General features: G+C 37.9%; 1 protein-coding gene across 4 annotated transcripts in view; it reads left to right on the plus strand.

Annotated features, from left to right (window-relative positions):
• Positions 1-12,359: 12,359 nt before the first annotated feature.
• The window catches only part of C6 (complement component 6), a 76,979-nt gene continuing 74,349 nt past the window's right edge, over positions 12,360-14,989 (plus strand). For 2 of the 4 annotated variants that reach the window (XM_006519958.1, XM_006519957.3), the window contains exon 1: positions 12,364-12,610. The gene's annotated coding sequence lies outside the window, so the exon portion shown is untranslated. Of the gene's footprint in view, positions 12,611-14,989 lie in introns of all 4 variants that reach the window. The other 2 variants (XM_006519959.3, NM_016704.2) reach the window with 2 other exon arrangements.

Below are 14,989 nucleotides of genomic sequence, written 5' to 3' on the forward strand. Positions count from 1 at the left end.
TAAGGCAATCTAATCATGTGCAAGTCCATGCTAAGCATATTTCATACTGTCAAGAAAAGGAAACTCCAGGCCTCCCTTACCACGTGACAGGGATATGAATATACTACGTCCAAATCATCATGTGAATTTTGCATGATGAGCTGTCTATCAGCTTCTGCACTCATGCACCCAGTCTATTGTATAATTGGTTTTCCCTGTTGCTATTCTCTTGAAATACTCCCAAGATGAAAACAAAAAGGCATTTTTATTCAGGGACATTTTCATTCAACCATACAGTTCTTGTAGAATACTGAAATCACAGTTCTGTGGCTCTAATTCTCTTGTGCTTCCTTCTCTTTTCTGCCTCCTCTGACATATTCTTCCCCAGTGCCCAATGTGGCAATAGTACCTGCTAATCACTAAATGTCAGCTACAGAAAAAAAAAAAAGACAAAAAAACAAAAAATAGAGAAACCAAAGCTTTTGTTAATTACAGTAGTGCCTGAAGAATGTTCAGCTTCAGGACAAGTGTGTATCTTTCCCCCCAAGTAGCATAAATTTTGTGTGCCTTTTGTGTGTGTGTGTATCTTTTGATCAAAGGATATTATCATGGCCAATTCAGAGCAATTCAGGGCCAAAATAATCTAGCCATATGAAAGTGACGTAGGATCAGAGAGGGAGATGAGGTGTTTCTGCTTAAGTGGACATAGTTAAGAGATTAAATTCATTCCCATTTAAAGGCTGCAAGAATCTCTGGTTAATATGGTAGCTGAACACATGAGCTCATGTACATCAATCTCCTGTTGTAATAGAACAGGAAAAAAAAAAGTGCTACCTACCTGAAGGACAAAGAGAATGCAGGAAATCCTGTTTACATGGTCCTAAACTTTTAGAGAGTAAAAAGCAAGTGAATAATGCTATCTGGCGACTTATGTATAGGGTATAGGAAGATATATGTTAAAAGGTGAGTACTGAGATGGAGTCAGTTTTTGCCTGCTTGCTGCTGAGGCCAAGGACCAGGTCACCTGACTCAAATAGGCAATTATCTTATTCCAGCAGTAAATGCCATGCTTGGAAAATCAGATCTTACCCACATAGTGAAGAACACCAGAAACCATTTTTAAAAATTTATAAATATAAACAATTGCTCTTGTTAATTTTTAACAGACACATAAAATAGTTAAAATCAACTTTCAACCTTCATTATTCCCTGAGGAGTGTTTGCAAATTTCCTAATTACTGTTTTCCCATTGGGCAAAGAGAGGAATGGCTGGGGAAAGAGGTTGACTATCCATAGAACAGGTCATCCTATCTACTTTGTTATTGAACTCCTCCTCAGTTGAAGTCACTTTTTATGAACATTTAAAGGGATCACAGGTGTCTTTACATCCCTGGCCCATAGAGAGATCTATCCACATACTTCTACCCAGTTTTCCAATCATACTCTTTCCAAGTCCCTGACCATTTAGACAACCCATTGGCTATAGCCCATGAATCAGTGAACAATCACCCATCTTGCCATTTCTCCTTCCAAATAAAATGTATAACAGTGTGTACTGCCCGAAGCTCTGGCCACTGTCAAGATTTTCCCTTTGCCAGAGTATTTCAGGGCTATGCCAAAAAAAGGGTGTTATAATGCTGTAGTGGTCTACTCATGTGTGATACCTAAATAAAATGCAAAATCATCAATGAACCAGGCCCTTTTCTTTTCCTCAGTCAACCAATCATAAGGAACACCCATAAGGCTACAGGTCCATGCTTGGTAATAAACAGCACATTAATGGAAGGGGAAAACATAGGCACTTAGGCAACTTTTTTACTTGCTTATGCCTTCAGGACCTGCTTGGGCTGGATCACAAATATGCCACTTCCATTTAGTAATAAATTTCTGTTGAGCACATCCCACTTTATAATGTAGTGAGACACATAACACTCAGCTCATGATGGGAAGCTCAGGTCTCATGATAATTGGTGGTCCACGGTCAAGCATTCAGTTACCATTAAGACCCAATAGCAGGCAAAGAGCTGTCAAAGGGAAAATGGGTTTTGGTTTGGTTTGGGTTGGGTTGGGTTTTGGTGTTGTTTGTTTGGAAGTTTTGTAGATGATAGAGCCTTCCTCTATAATCCCATAAATCCATGCTGTGATTCATCTATAGGGTCATGCCGAAGGCTCCAAACAGTATTCCCATCTGCCACTGACATCTTAAATACTATCAGGTATGATGGATCATACGATCCAAATAATAGGGCAGCCCACACAGCAGTCAGGGCCTGTTGAAGAGGCTTCTCCTGTTCTAGGCCCCTCTCAAAGCTAGCCACCTTCTGAGTCACTTGGTATAAGTGAGAAGTAAACTGTCTCTAGAATCTAAATAGGCCCACTAATACTGTGCTCCTTTTTTGATGGTATGGCAGGCCAGGTGCCATAACTTATCCTTTACCTTAGAAGGAATATCTATGCATGCCTCATACCACTGGACTCCTAAGAATTTCCCTGAGGAAGAAGGTCCTTGGATTTTTGTTGGATTTATTTTCCATCCTCTGATGTGTTACCAACAAGTTCAGGGTGGTTGCTACCTCCTGTTCACTTGATCTAAAGACCATATGTCATCACTAATGTGCACCAATGTGACACTTTGTGGAAGAAACTGATTATCAAGATCACTTCTAACTAAGTTATGACATAGAGATGGACAGCTAAAATACCTTTGAGATAAAACTGTAAAGGTATACTACTAACTCTGCTAATTGAAAGCAAATTACTCCTGGTGGTTCTTATGTACAGATACCATTTGCTAATTCAATAGCTGCATACCATGTACCAGGAGATGTACTAATCTACACAAGTAAGGACATCACATCTAGGACAGGCAGTGTCATCAGAGTCTACTTGACTGTGTTTTTCATATACATGTGTATATATATATATATATATATATATATATATATATATATATGCATGTATGGTTGAGTTTTGGGATAGTCAATTTCATTATCCATTTGTCTACTGCACTGGCCAGATAGGAGATCTATAGAGAACTTTCACCTTGGCCTCTTTTAAGTCCTAGATGGTAGCACTAGTTTCTGCAGTTCCACACTGTTTTTGATTCACCATTTTCCCTGGCAGAGGCAATTCTAATGGCTTCCATTTAGCCTCTCCAACCTTAACAACCCTCAGTCTAAAGGTCAGGGAACCAATGTGAAAATTCTGCCAACTAATTATATCTACCCCAATTATATATTCTGGGACTTGGAAAACAGCCATAAAATGAGTTCAGAGATGTGATGGATCTACTGGGAGTCAAACTTCCGACAAAATTCCATTAATCACCTGACTCCATAAGTCCCTAATTTAACTGGAGGGCCACAATCTTTCTTAGGATGTAGAGGAATGAGCATCAATTCAGAATCAGTGTCCAATAAACCCTGAAACGTCTCAATTTTTCCTGTCCCCACGTGTATATTTACCCTTAAAAAGCCTTAGGTCTCTTGGGGAAGGACTAGAGAAAGGCTAATGGTAAAACTCACATACTTTAGCAAAGTTCAGATTGTCCTGAACTTCCCTTTATTCAAGGTCTTCTGGATCTGCAAACTGGCTAAAGTCTGGAAATTATTTCACTGGCCAAGATTCCCTCTTGGCACAACCCAACATAGCCTTTCTTTCACTTTTTGAGAATTTTACCGAGACTTACACAGAGCAACAAAAAATGAAGTAAACCTCTTATCATTTCATGCTTGGAAAAAAACATGATTGATTAGCCAGTACCAAAGGTCCCTATGACTCATACCACTATAAAAACTACTTTGCCTGTGCTGCCAATTTATAGATCAGGCCATCAAGGACATTGCTTTGTCTATGTGGCTCACTATGATAACTATGATTACCTTGCCTTGATGATTCAACACTGCTGCCATCTGTCCCCTGCTACTTAGGGGCTCAATTAAGCCCATCGTATTTATTTCATCCAACTGAGCAGCAGCTTCTCCAACCCTAAGGTCTTATGCAAGGAAAAGTATAGTACAAACAATTTAAATGTATCCCTGACTAGCTTACAAATAAATGAGACTCAGACTATGGCTATTTTATTTGGCTTGGAAAATTACTGGGGGTGACCCCAAATCTACTCTTCTAACTGTAAGCCCGGCTACCTGCCCATTAGTATACCCCAGATACTTGCTGTCTCTCCTGACCATGTCCTCTAGGTTCCTCTCTCTTCATGGCTGCCTCCTCCCCTTCCCTTGTTCCCCCTACTTCACCTTCCTCTCTCATCCTCCAACCAGGTGACTCTAAATCCACCTACCTCTAATCCCTCCAGTAACTGGCTATAGCCAATTTTATTTAACCAATAGTTTTAACTCAAGGAACAAGTTTTGCACAACAAAAACTTGTAAACATGAGAAGTCATGTGTAGGTCTAGACCTTCTGGTATAGAATTTAGCATTAAAATACATAGCAATAGAGTAAACCTCAACAATTGCCCCCCCTTTTTTTTGTCTGATTAAAACAAAAAAAGTTCTTTCTTTTATAAAAATAAACAATATACCCTAGGCACAATTATGAAATCATTATGAAAATTATCAAGTAAAAGTTACATTTATAAAAATTTAATCTGTTTATATTTGGCAACTTAGGAGAAAGTATTTTATTATCTAGCCCTCTACTAGTAGAAGGTCCAAGAATCCAGAAGTTGATCAGTCCATTAGGCAAAATGTCTCAGCTGATATTCAGTATATGCTAGTCAGTGGAGGAATGGACTTGCTAGTGAGAATGAAAGCAATCAGGCAAAGGCCAAAAGCTTGCTTTTTATAAGCCTTCATATAGGCTGCGACCAGAAAGTGTGTCCCAGATTAACCGTGGGTATTCCTACCTCAAAAGATATAGATTGAAAGTGGGTCTTTCAAATTCAAATTTAGTTAAGAGACAAAGATATCCCTCAAATATGTACCCAGTTGTTCAGGGTTTTAGTTAACTCCAGATGTAGTCAAGTTGACAGCCAAGAACAACCATTATAAAGTACAACAGCATATTATGGTGTTGTCATAAAAAGGGGGGGAGGGCCAAAAAAACATGGAAGCAAGATAAATAAACATGTTATCAAGTTCTAAAAAATGCAGAGAAAGACAAGCAAACAAACAAAAACTATGGCTCTTATTTCACATAGGGAGAAAAACCGAAGTGGTAGAAAAATTTGAAATAACAGTTGTAGTTATTTGCTACTTTAAGTCTCCATTTCTGTTTGATTTGTTGGTTTTGTTTTTTTCATTTCTTTTTGTTGTTGTTGTTGTTGTTTTGTTTTGTTTTGTTTTGTTTTTTGGGGTTTTGGGGGTTTTGTTTTGTTTTGTTTTGCTCTGTTGCCTACCTATGTAGATATTTTAATAAAGTAAAGACAATATCTTTTAAAATATAAAATTCAATCTCCTCAGGATGCATGTTAGACTTATTCTTTTTGCCTAGCTTATATAAGAGCCTGATTCTGGTTCCACACAGTATGTTTTAAGTCTATTGAAGGAAAACAGCACAATAGGCTGGTATTATGGTATGGCCAGGGAATACTTAAAGACAGTAGAGGACAAAATAAAGCAAACTTTCTTAGAAGCCAAAGACTTCTAATTCCTCTCCTATCTATTATTTATTGTATTACCTTGGCTAATTTCTTAAGTGCTTGGGCCATAAATTATCCCTTATTAAGTTTGGCAGAAAAGCAGGGACAGTCACACCAAAATTTTCAACATCCTTTCAAGCCCAAAGAGCATAAGTCTAGACCCCCCACTCTTTCTCTACACCCAAGTCACACACAAAAGTGTTCGGGATTGAAAGTAGTCCTTTACATGCTAGCTAAATCTATTAATAATAATAATAATAATAATAATAATAATAATAATAAATGTTTTTTGGTTTTAGAAAACATTTTAAAATAAATATTAAAGAAATGTTTCTAAACGTTATAATTTTCCTCTTTTTCATTTTTTCCTTCTCTACTATAACAGATTGTAACTATGAAGGCAGGCTTTTTCACTAATATTTTGGTGTTTTGTTTTGATCTGTCTTTTTTGGTTTTTTGTTTTGTTTTGCTTTTTTTTATACTATTTAAGGGGATGAAACAGGTCCAGAAGTGAAATTTTGTAAAATGAGTTAATAAAATGCTTTAGAAATTGATAATGTTAATAAATATAGTTCTCCTAAGGGTAAGAAAATAAGTGACTGATTACACAGAAAATATATTGTATTTATTGTTATGATTTTCAATATTTCTTGCTTCGGTTTATTTTACTATTTACCATTTGGCAATTACATTGTTGAGAGAACCAAGCAAAATGATTCACTTTTGAATATTTAGCCCCAGTGTATACCTGAGACCTAGTGGAAGAATGTGAATGCATTGAGTCAAATGGATAAATCAAGATAAGACTATAGCATGCTGAAAGGTATAGACGACTCATGAATGTTAGATGGCATAATCACAAGTGTGAGATTTCAGAGATACGTCTTCAGCAACAGTATTCAAGATACTTGAGACACTGGAGGCCAAAACTCAAACCTGAAAGCTGACCCAAGAGTTTGCCAAGACCTATCTACTTCAATCAATGTTTTCTTCCCACAAGGTTCTGAGTTGGTTATTATCTAGTCCATGTTTTCTAATATCCTAGAAGGAATAAAACTATAACTTTAACTTGTTTTATGTCAATCTATATTTTTATCACTGTATTGGTTTCTTTGCCTTACTGTGGTAAAACACCTCAACCAAAAGTGAGTTCTGAAGACTTTATATTGGTTTATTGCTCCAGAAGGAGAGTCTATAATCACGGGGAAGGCATGGCAGTGGATGGCTGGAGCAGGAGGCTGAAAGATCATATCTTTAACCACTGCAAGTGGGGGGATTCTATAAACTCTCAAAGCCTTCCCCCAGAGATGCACTTCCTTCTGTAAGTTTCTGTGTCCTAAAAGTTACATAATGTCTCCAAAGAGTGATCCCCAACTAGAGACCAGTTATTCAAATATGTGTGCCTATGGGGGACATTCTCATTGAAACAACCACAGTTGCTATATGAAACCAGTTTTAGATTAGAAGTTTAGTACCATTTAGATGAATAACATTTCCCAAGAGCCTGTATGTTAGATGCTTGGTTCTAAGCTGCAATTATCAGGAAAGATAGATCTCTCTCTCTCTCTCTCTCTCTCTCTCTCTCCTCACTCCTGGCCCTTGCAATCAGTCGTTTTATTTCACTATGCATGCTCCTGTTGAGATGTATTCCTTCACTTAATGCCCAAGTCTAAAGAATAATCAGTCATTAGTAAATTCTAAGTAAACTATCTCTTGTTATCACTTGCTTCATATATTTGATACAGAAATGGAAGGTTACATAAAAAAGGAAAAGCCTATATGGCAATATTTTCTTTTTTATTTTAAAGAATTGTGAAAGTGTTGACTAATTCCATTAATATACTATTCATTGTTCAAATCTCAACAACTGTGCAAATAAAAATAATCCTTATATTATATTTATATAGAAAAGATTGTTGCATCATATGCCAAATTTAGGAAAGCTTACTTAGTGGAATCTATATGTGGGTATATATGTATACATATAATAAAAAACTGAGAAATTTTCTTATAATTTGTTATGCTTAATTCAATCAACATTATTAGATGTCTATTTTAGTCAAATATAAAAATAATCACTATTCAGACCTGGCCTTTAAGGGACTAGTGTTTTCTGCAGTGGAGTGAAAGAAAGTAGTAAGTAGAAAAGCTTCTAGTGGTCATAATAATTCACAATATTCAGTGTGTTTCATAAGAAATATTCTAAAAAGACATACCAGTTTAAAGGATGAGAAAATGTGGTATTTTATTTATACAACAATGGTGATTATGAAATACAGAAAGGTGTAAGAAAGAAACACATGTAAAATGGTCCATCAATGGAATCACCATGCCTGACCTAAAGCTTTACTACAGAGCAATTGTGATAAAAAACTGCATGGTACTGGTATAGTGACAGACAAGTAGACCAATGGAATAGAATTGAAGACCCAGAAATGAACCCACACACCTATGGTCACTTGATCTTTGACAAGGGAGCTAAAACCATCCAGTGGAAAAAAAGAGCATTTTCAACAAATGGTGGTGGCACAACTGGTGGTTATCATGTAGAAGAATGTGAATTGATCCATTCCTTGTACACGAAGGTCAAATCTAAGTGGATCAAGGAACTCCACATAAAACCAGAGACAATGACTTATAGAGGAGAAAGTGGGGAAAAGCCTCAAAGGTATGGGCACAGGGGGAAAATTCCTGAACAGAACAGCAATGGCTGGTGCTGTAAGATCGAGAATCGACAAATGGGACCTCATGAAACTGCAAAGCTTCTGTAAGGCAAAAGACACTGTCAATAAGACAAAAAGGCCAACAAAAGATTGGGAAAGGATCTTTACCTATCTAAATCAGACAGGGGACTAATATCCAATATATATAAAGAACTCAAGAAGGTGGACTCCAGAAAATCAAATAACCCTATTTAAAAAATGGGGCTCAGAACTGAACAAAGAATTCTCACCTGAAGAATACTGAATGGCTGAGAAGCACCTGAAAAAATGTTCAGCATCCTTAATCATCAGGGAAATGCAAATCAAAACAACCCTGAGATTCCATCTCACACCAGTCAGAATGGCTAAGATCAAAAAATCAGGTGAGAGCAAATGCTGGTGAGGAGGTGGAGAAAGAGGAACACTCCTCCATTGTTGGTGGGATTGCAAGCTTGTACAACCACTCTGGAAATCAGTCTGGTGGTTCCTCAGAAAATTGGACATAGTACTACCAGAGGATCCCGCAATACCTCTCCTGGACATATATCCAGAAGATGTTCCAACTGGTAAGAAAGACACATGCTCCACTATGTTCATAACAGCCTTATTTATAATAGCCAGAAGCTAGAAAGAACCCAGATTCCCTTCAACAGAGGAATGGATGCAGAAAATGTGGTACATTTACACAATGGAGTACTACTTAGCTAGTAAAAAGAATGAATTTATGAAATTTCTAGGCAAATGGATGGACCTGGAGGGCATCATCCTGAGTGAGGTAACCCAATCACAAAAGAACTCACATGATATGTACTCACTGATAAGTGGATATTAGCCCAGAAACTTAGAATACCCAAGATATAAGATACATTTTGTGAAATACATGAAACTCAAGAAGAATGAAGACCAAAGTGTGGACACTTTGCCCCTTCTTACAACTGGGAACAAAACACCGATGGAAGGAGTTACAGAGACAAAGTTTGGACCTGAGACAAAAGGATGGACCATTTAGAGACTGCCATATCCGGGGATCCATCCCATAATCAGCCTCCAAACGCTGACACCATTGCATACACTAGCAAGATTTTGCTGAAAGGACCCTGATATAGCTGTCTCTTGTGAGACTATGCCGGAGCCTAGCAAACACATAAGTGGATGCTCACAGTCAGCTATTGGATGGATCACAGGGCCCCCAATGGAGGAGCTAGAGAAAGGACCCAAGGAGCTAAAGGGGTCTGCAACCCTATAGTTGGAACAAAAATATGAACTAACCAATACTCCCTGGAGCTCATGTCTCTAGCTGCATATGTATCAGAAGATGGCCTAATTGGCCATCACTGGAAAGAGAGGCCCATTGGTCGTACAAACTTTATATGCCTCAGTACAGGGGAACGCCAGGGCCAAGAAGTGGGAATGGGTGGTAGGGGAGTGGTGGGGAGGGTATTGGGGACTTTTGGGATAGCATTGGAAATGTAAATGAGAAAAATACCTAATAAAAAAATTAAAAAAAAAAAGAAATGGTCCATCAAAAAGAAATACATTAGCCTGATAAGGTATGCTTATAATAAAGTAATGCCATGAATACTATAAGAGTAACCACTTTCTGTTTGTATCTAAGGCTCATTCCATAAGACCCGACCTAGTACCATTGAAAAGACCAAGAACTATAACCAGATAGATCATGTTCTCTATGTGAGAAATGACTAGTGTTATTCTGCTATGTGAATATTGAATTAAAATGACTCCTAATGACTTATTGCAATAGCCATAGATCCAAACATCTTTCAGCTCTCATCTGAGAAGTTTCTTCTTGAGGTATTTTAGAATAAACAAAGATCTTCAACTGATCAATGTACAGAGAAGAAAAGGCTGTGAAGTGCTCAGCCCTTTCTGGGACATCTATATCCCACTCATCCTCACATGGCTCAGAGATCTTCTTGGAAGAAAGGGAAGAAACAAGGCAAGAACTAGAGGTAGTGGAAACCATCAAGAAAACAGACACAGCAGGGCAGTTTGCCAATATAGACTCATGGTGATTGTGAAAGCACATGCAAACCTGTGCAAGCTCCAGCCAGATAAAATCCAGGCAAAAAGTGTGGAAGGTGGACATACATCACAAGCCAAGCAGCTTTTGACATTTTATAGGCTCTGGAAGAAGGAAAACCAGTTGTCTTTAATGATATCATACATGGTAGATCAACCACATGCCAAGGCTTGAAGACTAGCTGATTAAACAAACAAACGAAGGAAGGAAGGAATATCAAAGTTGTATGGGAAAGAATGGGAGGGAGCTCAAGGAAGGAGTTGGAGAGGAGGTGAAGTTTTTCAAAATATATGAAATTCTCAAAGAATTGATAAAAATGTTTAAAATAATAGATACACAATACATTCTAGCTTCTCAAGTATCCAGTAAAATGCCGGCTTTGTGCCAGGTCCAGGAAACACAGTGGATCAAGGAGAGGATGCTACAGTTGGTAATGTAAACAGTGGAGGCTATTGCACTCACTGATAAGTGGATATTAGCCCAGAAACTTAGAATACCCAAGATACAATTTGCAAATTCACACAAAAAAATCAAGAAGAAGGAAATACTTCATTCCTCCCTAGAGTAGGTAACAAAATACCCAAGGAAGGAGTTACAGAGACAAAGTTTGGAACTAATATGAAAGGATGGACCATCTAGAGACTGCCCCACCCGGGGGTCCATCCCATAATCAGCCACCAAATGCAGAAACTATTGCATATGCCAGCAAGATTCTGCTGAAAGAATACCCTGATATAGCTGTCTCTTGTGAGGCTATGCCAGTTCCTGGCAAATTCAGAGTGGATGCTCACAGTCGTCTATAGGATGGAACACAGGGTCCCCAATGGAGGAGCTAGAGAAAGCACCCAAGGAGCTGAAGGGGTCTGCAACCCTATAGGTGAAACAACACTATGAACTAATCAGTACCCCCAGAGCTCGTGTCTCTAGCTGCATATGTAGCAGAAGATGGCCTCATTGGCCATCATTGGGAAGAGAGACCCCTTAGTATTGCAAACTTTATATGCCTCAGTACAGGGGAATGCCAGGGCCAAGAAGTGGGAGTGGGTGGGTAGGGGAGTGGGGGGGGGAGGGTATAGGGGACTTTTGGAATAGCATTTGAAATGTAAATGAAGAAAATATCTAATAAAAAAGGAAATGGCACACAGGCTGATAGTGTCAATCACTTAGAGAAGATTGTGTGAGCAGGAGGTGGGGACATTAAACACAATCGATTTAAACTCAATTTCTAGTCATTTTTAAAGTAACACAAAAAAGGAGAAGACCATGATAGCCCAACACATTCCTATTTCTTCTGTGTGTAAGAGTTTTCATCTATCGTTTCCTAAGCCAAACAGTGCAACTTGTCACTCCTCTTAGTCTACTCCCATACTGACTAACAAAGTACATTTACTGCATTTGAGACTGATTAGCATTTTCCTAATGAGAACCTGCAGTATTTGTCTGCAAGAATGGTCAGGTGGCGTGTGGATACAGGACATGTGGAAGACCTAGTAGACAGACTCAGGTTTTCCACAGTTGGTTGCCTTTGACTTGGGATTTTCTTGGCAGAATCACTTGGTTTTGAATCTATTGTCACTAGGAGAGAAAAAAAATGGTTCCTAACTGAATACAAACGCTCCTGAAAAAAAGAATAACGGTTTCATTTTAATTCTTAATTTCCTTTGCTTCCATTCTGTTCTGTTACACTCACAAGTTTTCTCACTAATCAATTGCCAGCAATTTTACATATTATAAAAATATAGGGCATTTTATGTGATCTTGGTTCTCAGGCCCCTGTCAATACCTTGGAAGCCCCATGATTGCCAAAACCCCGAAGAAAGTTAATTTCTTAGTACATTGGTTCCTCAGTAGCTAGTGTCCAAATAAATTTATTGTACACTTAGAAGAAGACCTATGCACAGGTTTTTATCCTTATCTCTAGAATTACCTCTCACTCCACAGGACAAGTGGAACCACACCTACTTTCTAAAGACTTCTCTGCAGCCACAAGAGCTATTGCAACAACTCTCAATGTGGAAATCACTGCAAATAACTCAAGACCATAGAAACTGCTATACTTAGAATTTCGGGATTTCTGCTTATCTAAGCTAATTATTTCAAAAGTCGGAGTTTCGACACAATATTTATTCTGTCAACAGTTTAGGTCACCGTTAGGGTTTTGGGACTGTACTTGTGTTTCCCAGTAGTATGAAGGACGCTTTGGATGCTCACACAAACCCCTGCTTAGCGTGCGTGTCTTTGGTTTCTACATCCATTCAGGTTCCTGAGCACAACTAGGTCGATTTGAAGGTAAGTGATCTAATGATTTCTATTTCAATTTTAATACTTCAAAATTGTAGATCATGTTTCCAAGAGACTCCCCGTGTCAAGAGAGAAAGTATACTTCTCAGACTATCAGTGTTTTTTTGTCTTTCTTTTGAATTAAGAAATATCTACTTTGCTTAAATCTCAAAATAACCAAAGGTTCATAGACTTTGAACCTCTTGTAGTTAAACCGCAGTAAAAGGAAGAGCAGACACATGCTTCAGCCAAGGTTAGCTATGTGTCTGGACTCCCAGCCTACAATTAGCAGTGGTAAGTATCCTTTTTAGAGCCTCTGGGACACCCATAAGATAAAATGTGAGCTATAAGAGGTTCAAGAAGTCTGCAAACAGATGAAAAAGGAAAGATAAACTGTAGCATCTGCTGAGATCTGTCAGGCCAGGTGCACTGAACTGCCCTGCAGATATGTTGTTTATGAGAGTAATGTGTTCCTAAAGGTGATGGGAAACTGTGAACTTCCTTCTTAACCAGGATTCTCTAATGGTCACAAAGCCATCTTTAATGGTTCAGTGAGACTGTTGACTTCTGGAGAGGTCAAGAGGGTAGAGCAATTACCAGAAAACTGCAAAAACAGCTGTCCTTCTACTGTGAGCCCAGATTAGAAGTTGTTTCTCAACTATTCTCAATAATTCTCTCTCTCTCTCTCTCTCTCTCTCTCTCTCTCTCTCTCTCTCTCTCTCTCTCCAATCAATCCTACCGAACATTTGTTAATTGATATTTCCATTAAAAAATATGTGCCAGTGAGTCAAATATTTACATTGACTATTAGCTACCCTTAAAGTGTTTAAAGAAATTGAGAATCAGCAAACAAGGAACTATATGGTAATATATGTTGAATGATGATAACATTAAATTAAAGAGACACTTTTCTTTGTTTGTATGAGAATTCCTCTTTTAAAAACAACAATAAAATCACCCTTTTTTCCCCTAATTTATTTATCATAGTACCCAGGAAACACACTCAGGACCTTGTACATACATGCAAGACAAGCAGTCAGATGCCGTGGCACTAATTGACATGCAAACCCAATAACTTTTCATCAAAACAAAGCTGTTATAAAAGGAGAAGTTGACAGCCAGTTTTGTAACTAGCATCATCAAATAAGTTCAGAGTCACCATCTTTTTTATATTCGTGTCCAAATTTCTCCTAGCAGATGTATGATCAAATAATAGATCAGAATATTTTATGCAAGCTCTGTCCTAAAAATGTTGATGATAATTGTGAAGACAATCCACCTCTGATTTCAAACATCTACAAATCAAAGCAGATTTGCAAAGAACTGAGGCCTAGTGATGTCACGCATTGCCAATTATCCCAACCATTCCCATACCAGGTATACAAAATTAAGGGTTTGTTTTCTTTCTAATATGTGTAGGGAGATTTTAGATAGTATATGTCTCTGCAAAGAATGATTCTTTAAGACTTGCAAGCGTTTACCTGGATTAAATCACCCATATTTTCTCTGATCTCTCTCATCCCTGTGCTTTTAAGATGCTGAGGCAAAAACAAACAAAACAGGAAATATGAATTACCAGGGAACAACAGTGAATAGGCAAGTTGAGTGATCTGTAAAGGAGACCTGATTTTACTATCAAAATAAACTAGGACTACAGATGCTTATGAGTTGGATTAAAAGAGACTAGCCAAAAAGCATGAGGAAGATCTTCAACATCTGCCTACCCTTTGCTGACAGAGACAATGGCTTCTATTTCTCTGTATCATGTTCACAGCCCACCAGGATCAGATACACAGATGCAGGTAGAATGCCATTAACATTGAAGACTGTATTCAACATGTGGCAGTGGATCTGGTGGCTTTTATTCTAGCCCTTTCCTCTGATCTGTCAGATAAGATAAAAAATCTAGCAAGAAAGTCCTCATTTCTGAGTCCATTAGAGAAACAATTCTGACACCCACCCTTGGCTTAAAATAAAATCCATTGTCCCATCGTACTGTTGCTGACATATCCTTTTATCACAAATAAGAAATGTAAGCTCATTACATTAAAATATAATCAGAAAATAATCCTCTGAGATAGTTAAAAGAACTATAATTCAGTAGGATAATTGGGCAATATTAAAACTTGTATGTTTGCAACATACTTGCTGTCTTCATGGATATGCATCTAAAGTGTACTAACACTTAATTACAGAGTTGTGGCAATTGCTTATACTGAATTTTCACAATGATGATAATTGTTAAACACAATTGGGGATAAAACTATGTAACCAACAACAGTGAATAGAAATAGTCAGCTTTGGGGCCTAAGTCTGTAATTCTAGCCATAAGAAGTCTGAGGCAAGAGGATAGGAAGTTTCAGATCAAATTGAGCTAATTAAGTGAGT

This window comes from Mus musculus, chromosome 15, assembly GCF_000001635.26.
Source record: "Mus musculus strain C57BL/6J chromosome 15, GRCm38.p6 C57BL/6J".
Taxonomy (NCBI): Eukaryota; Metazoa; Chordata; class Mammalia; order Rodentia; family Muridae; genus Mus; species Mus musculus.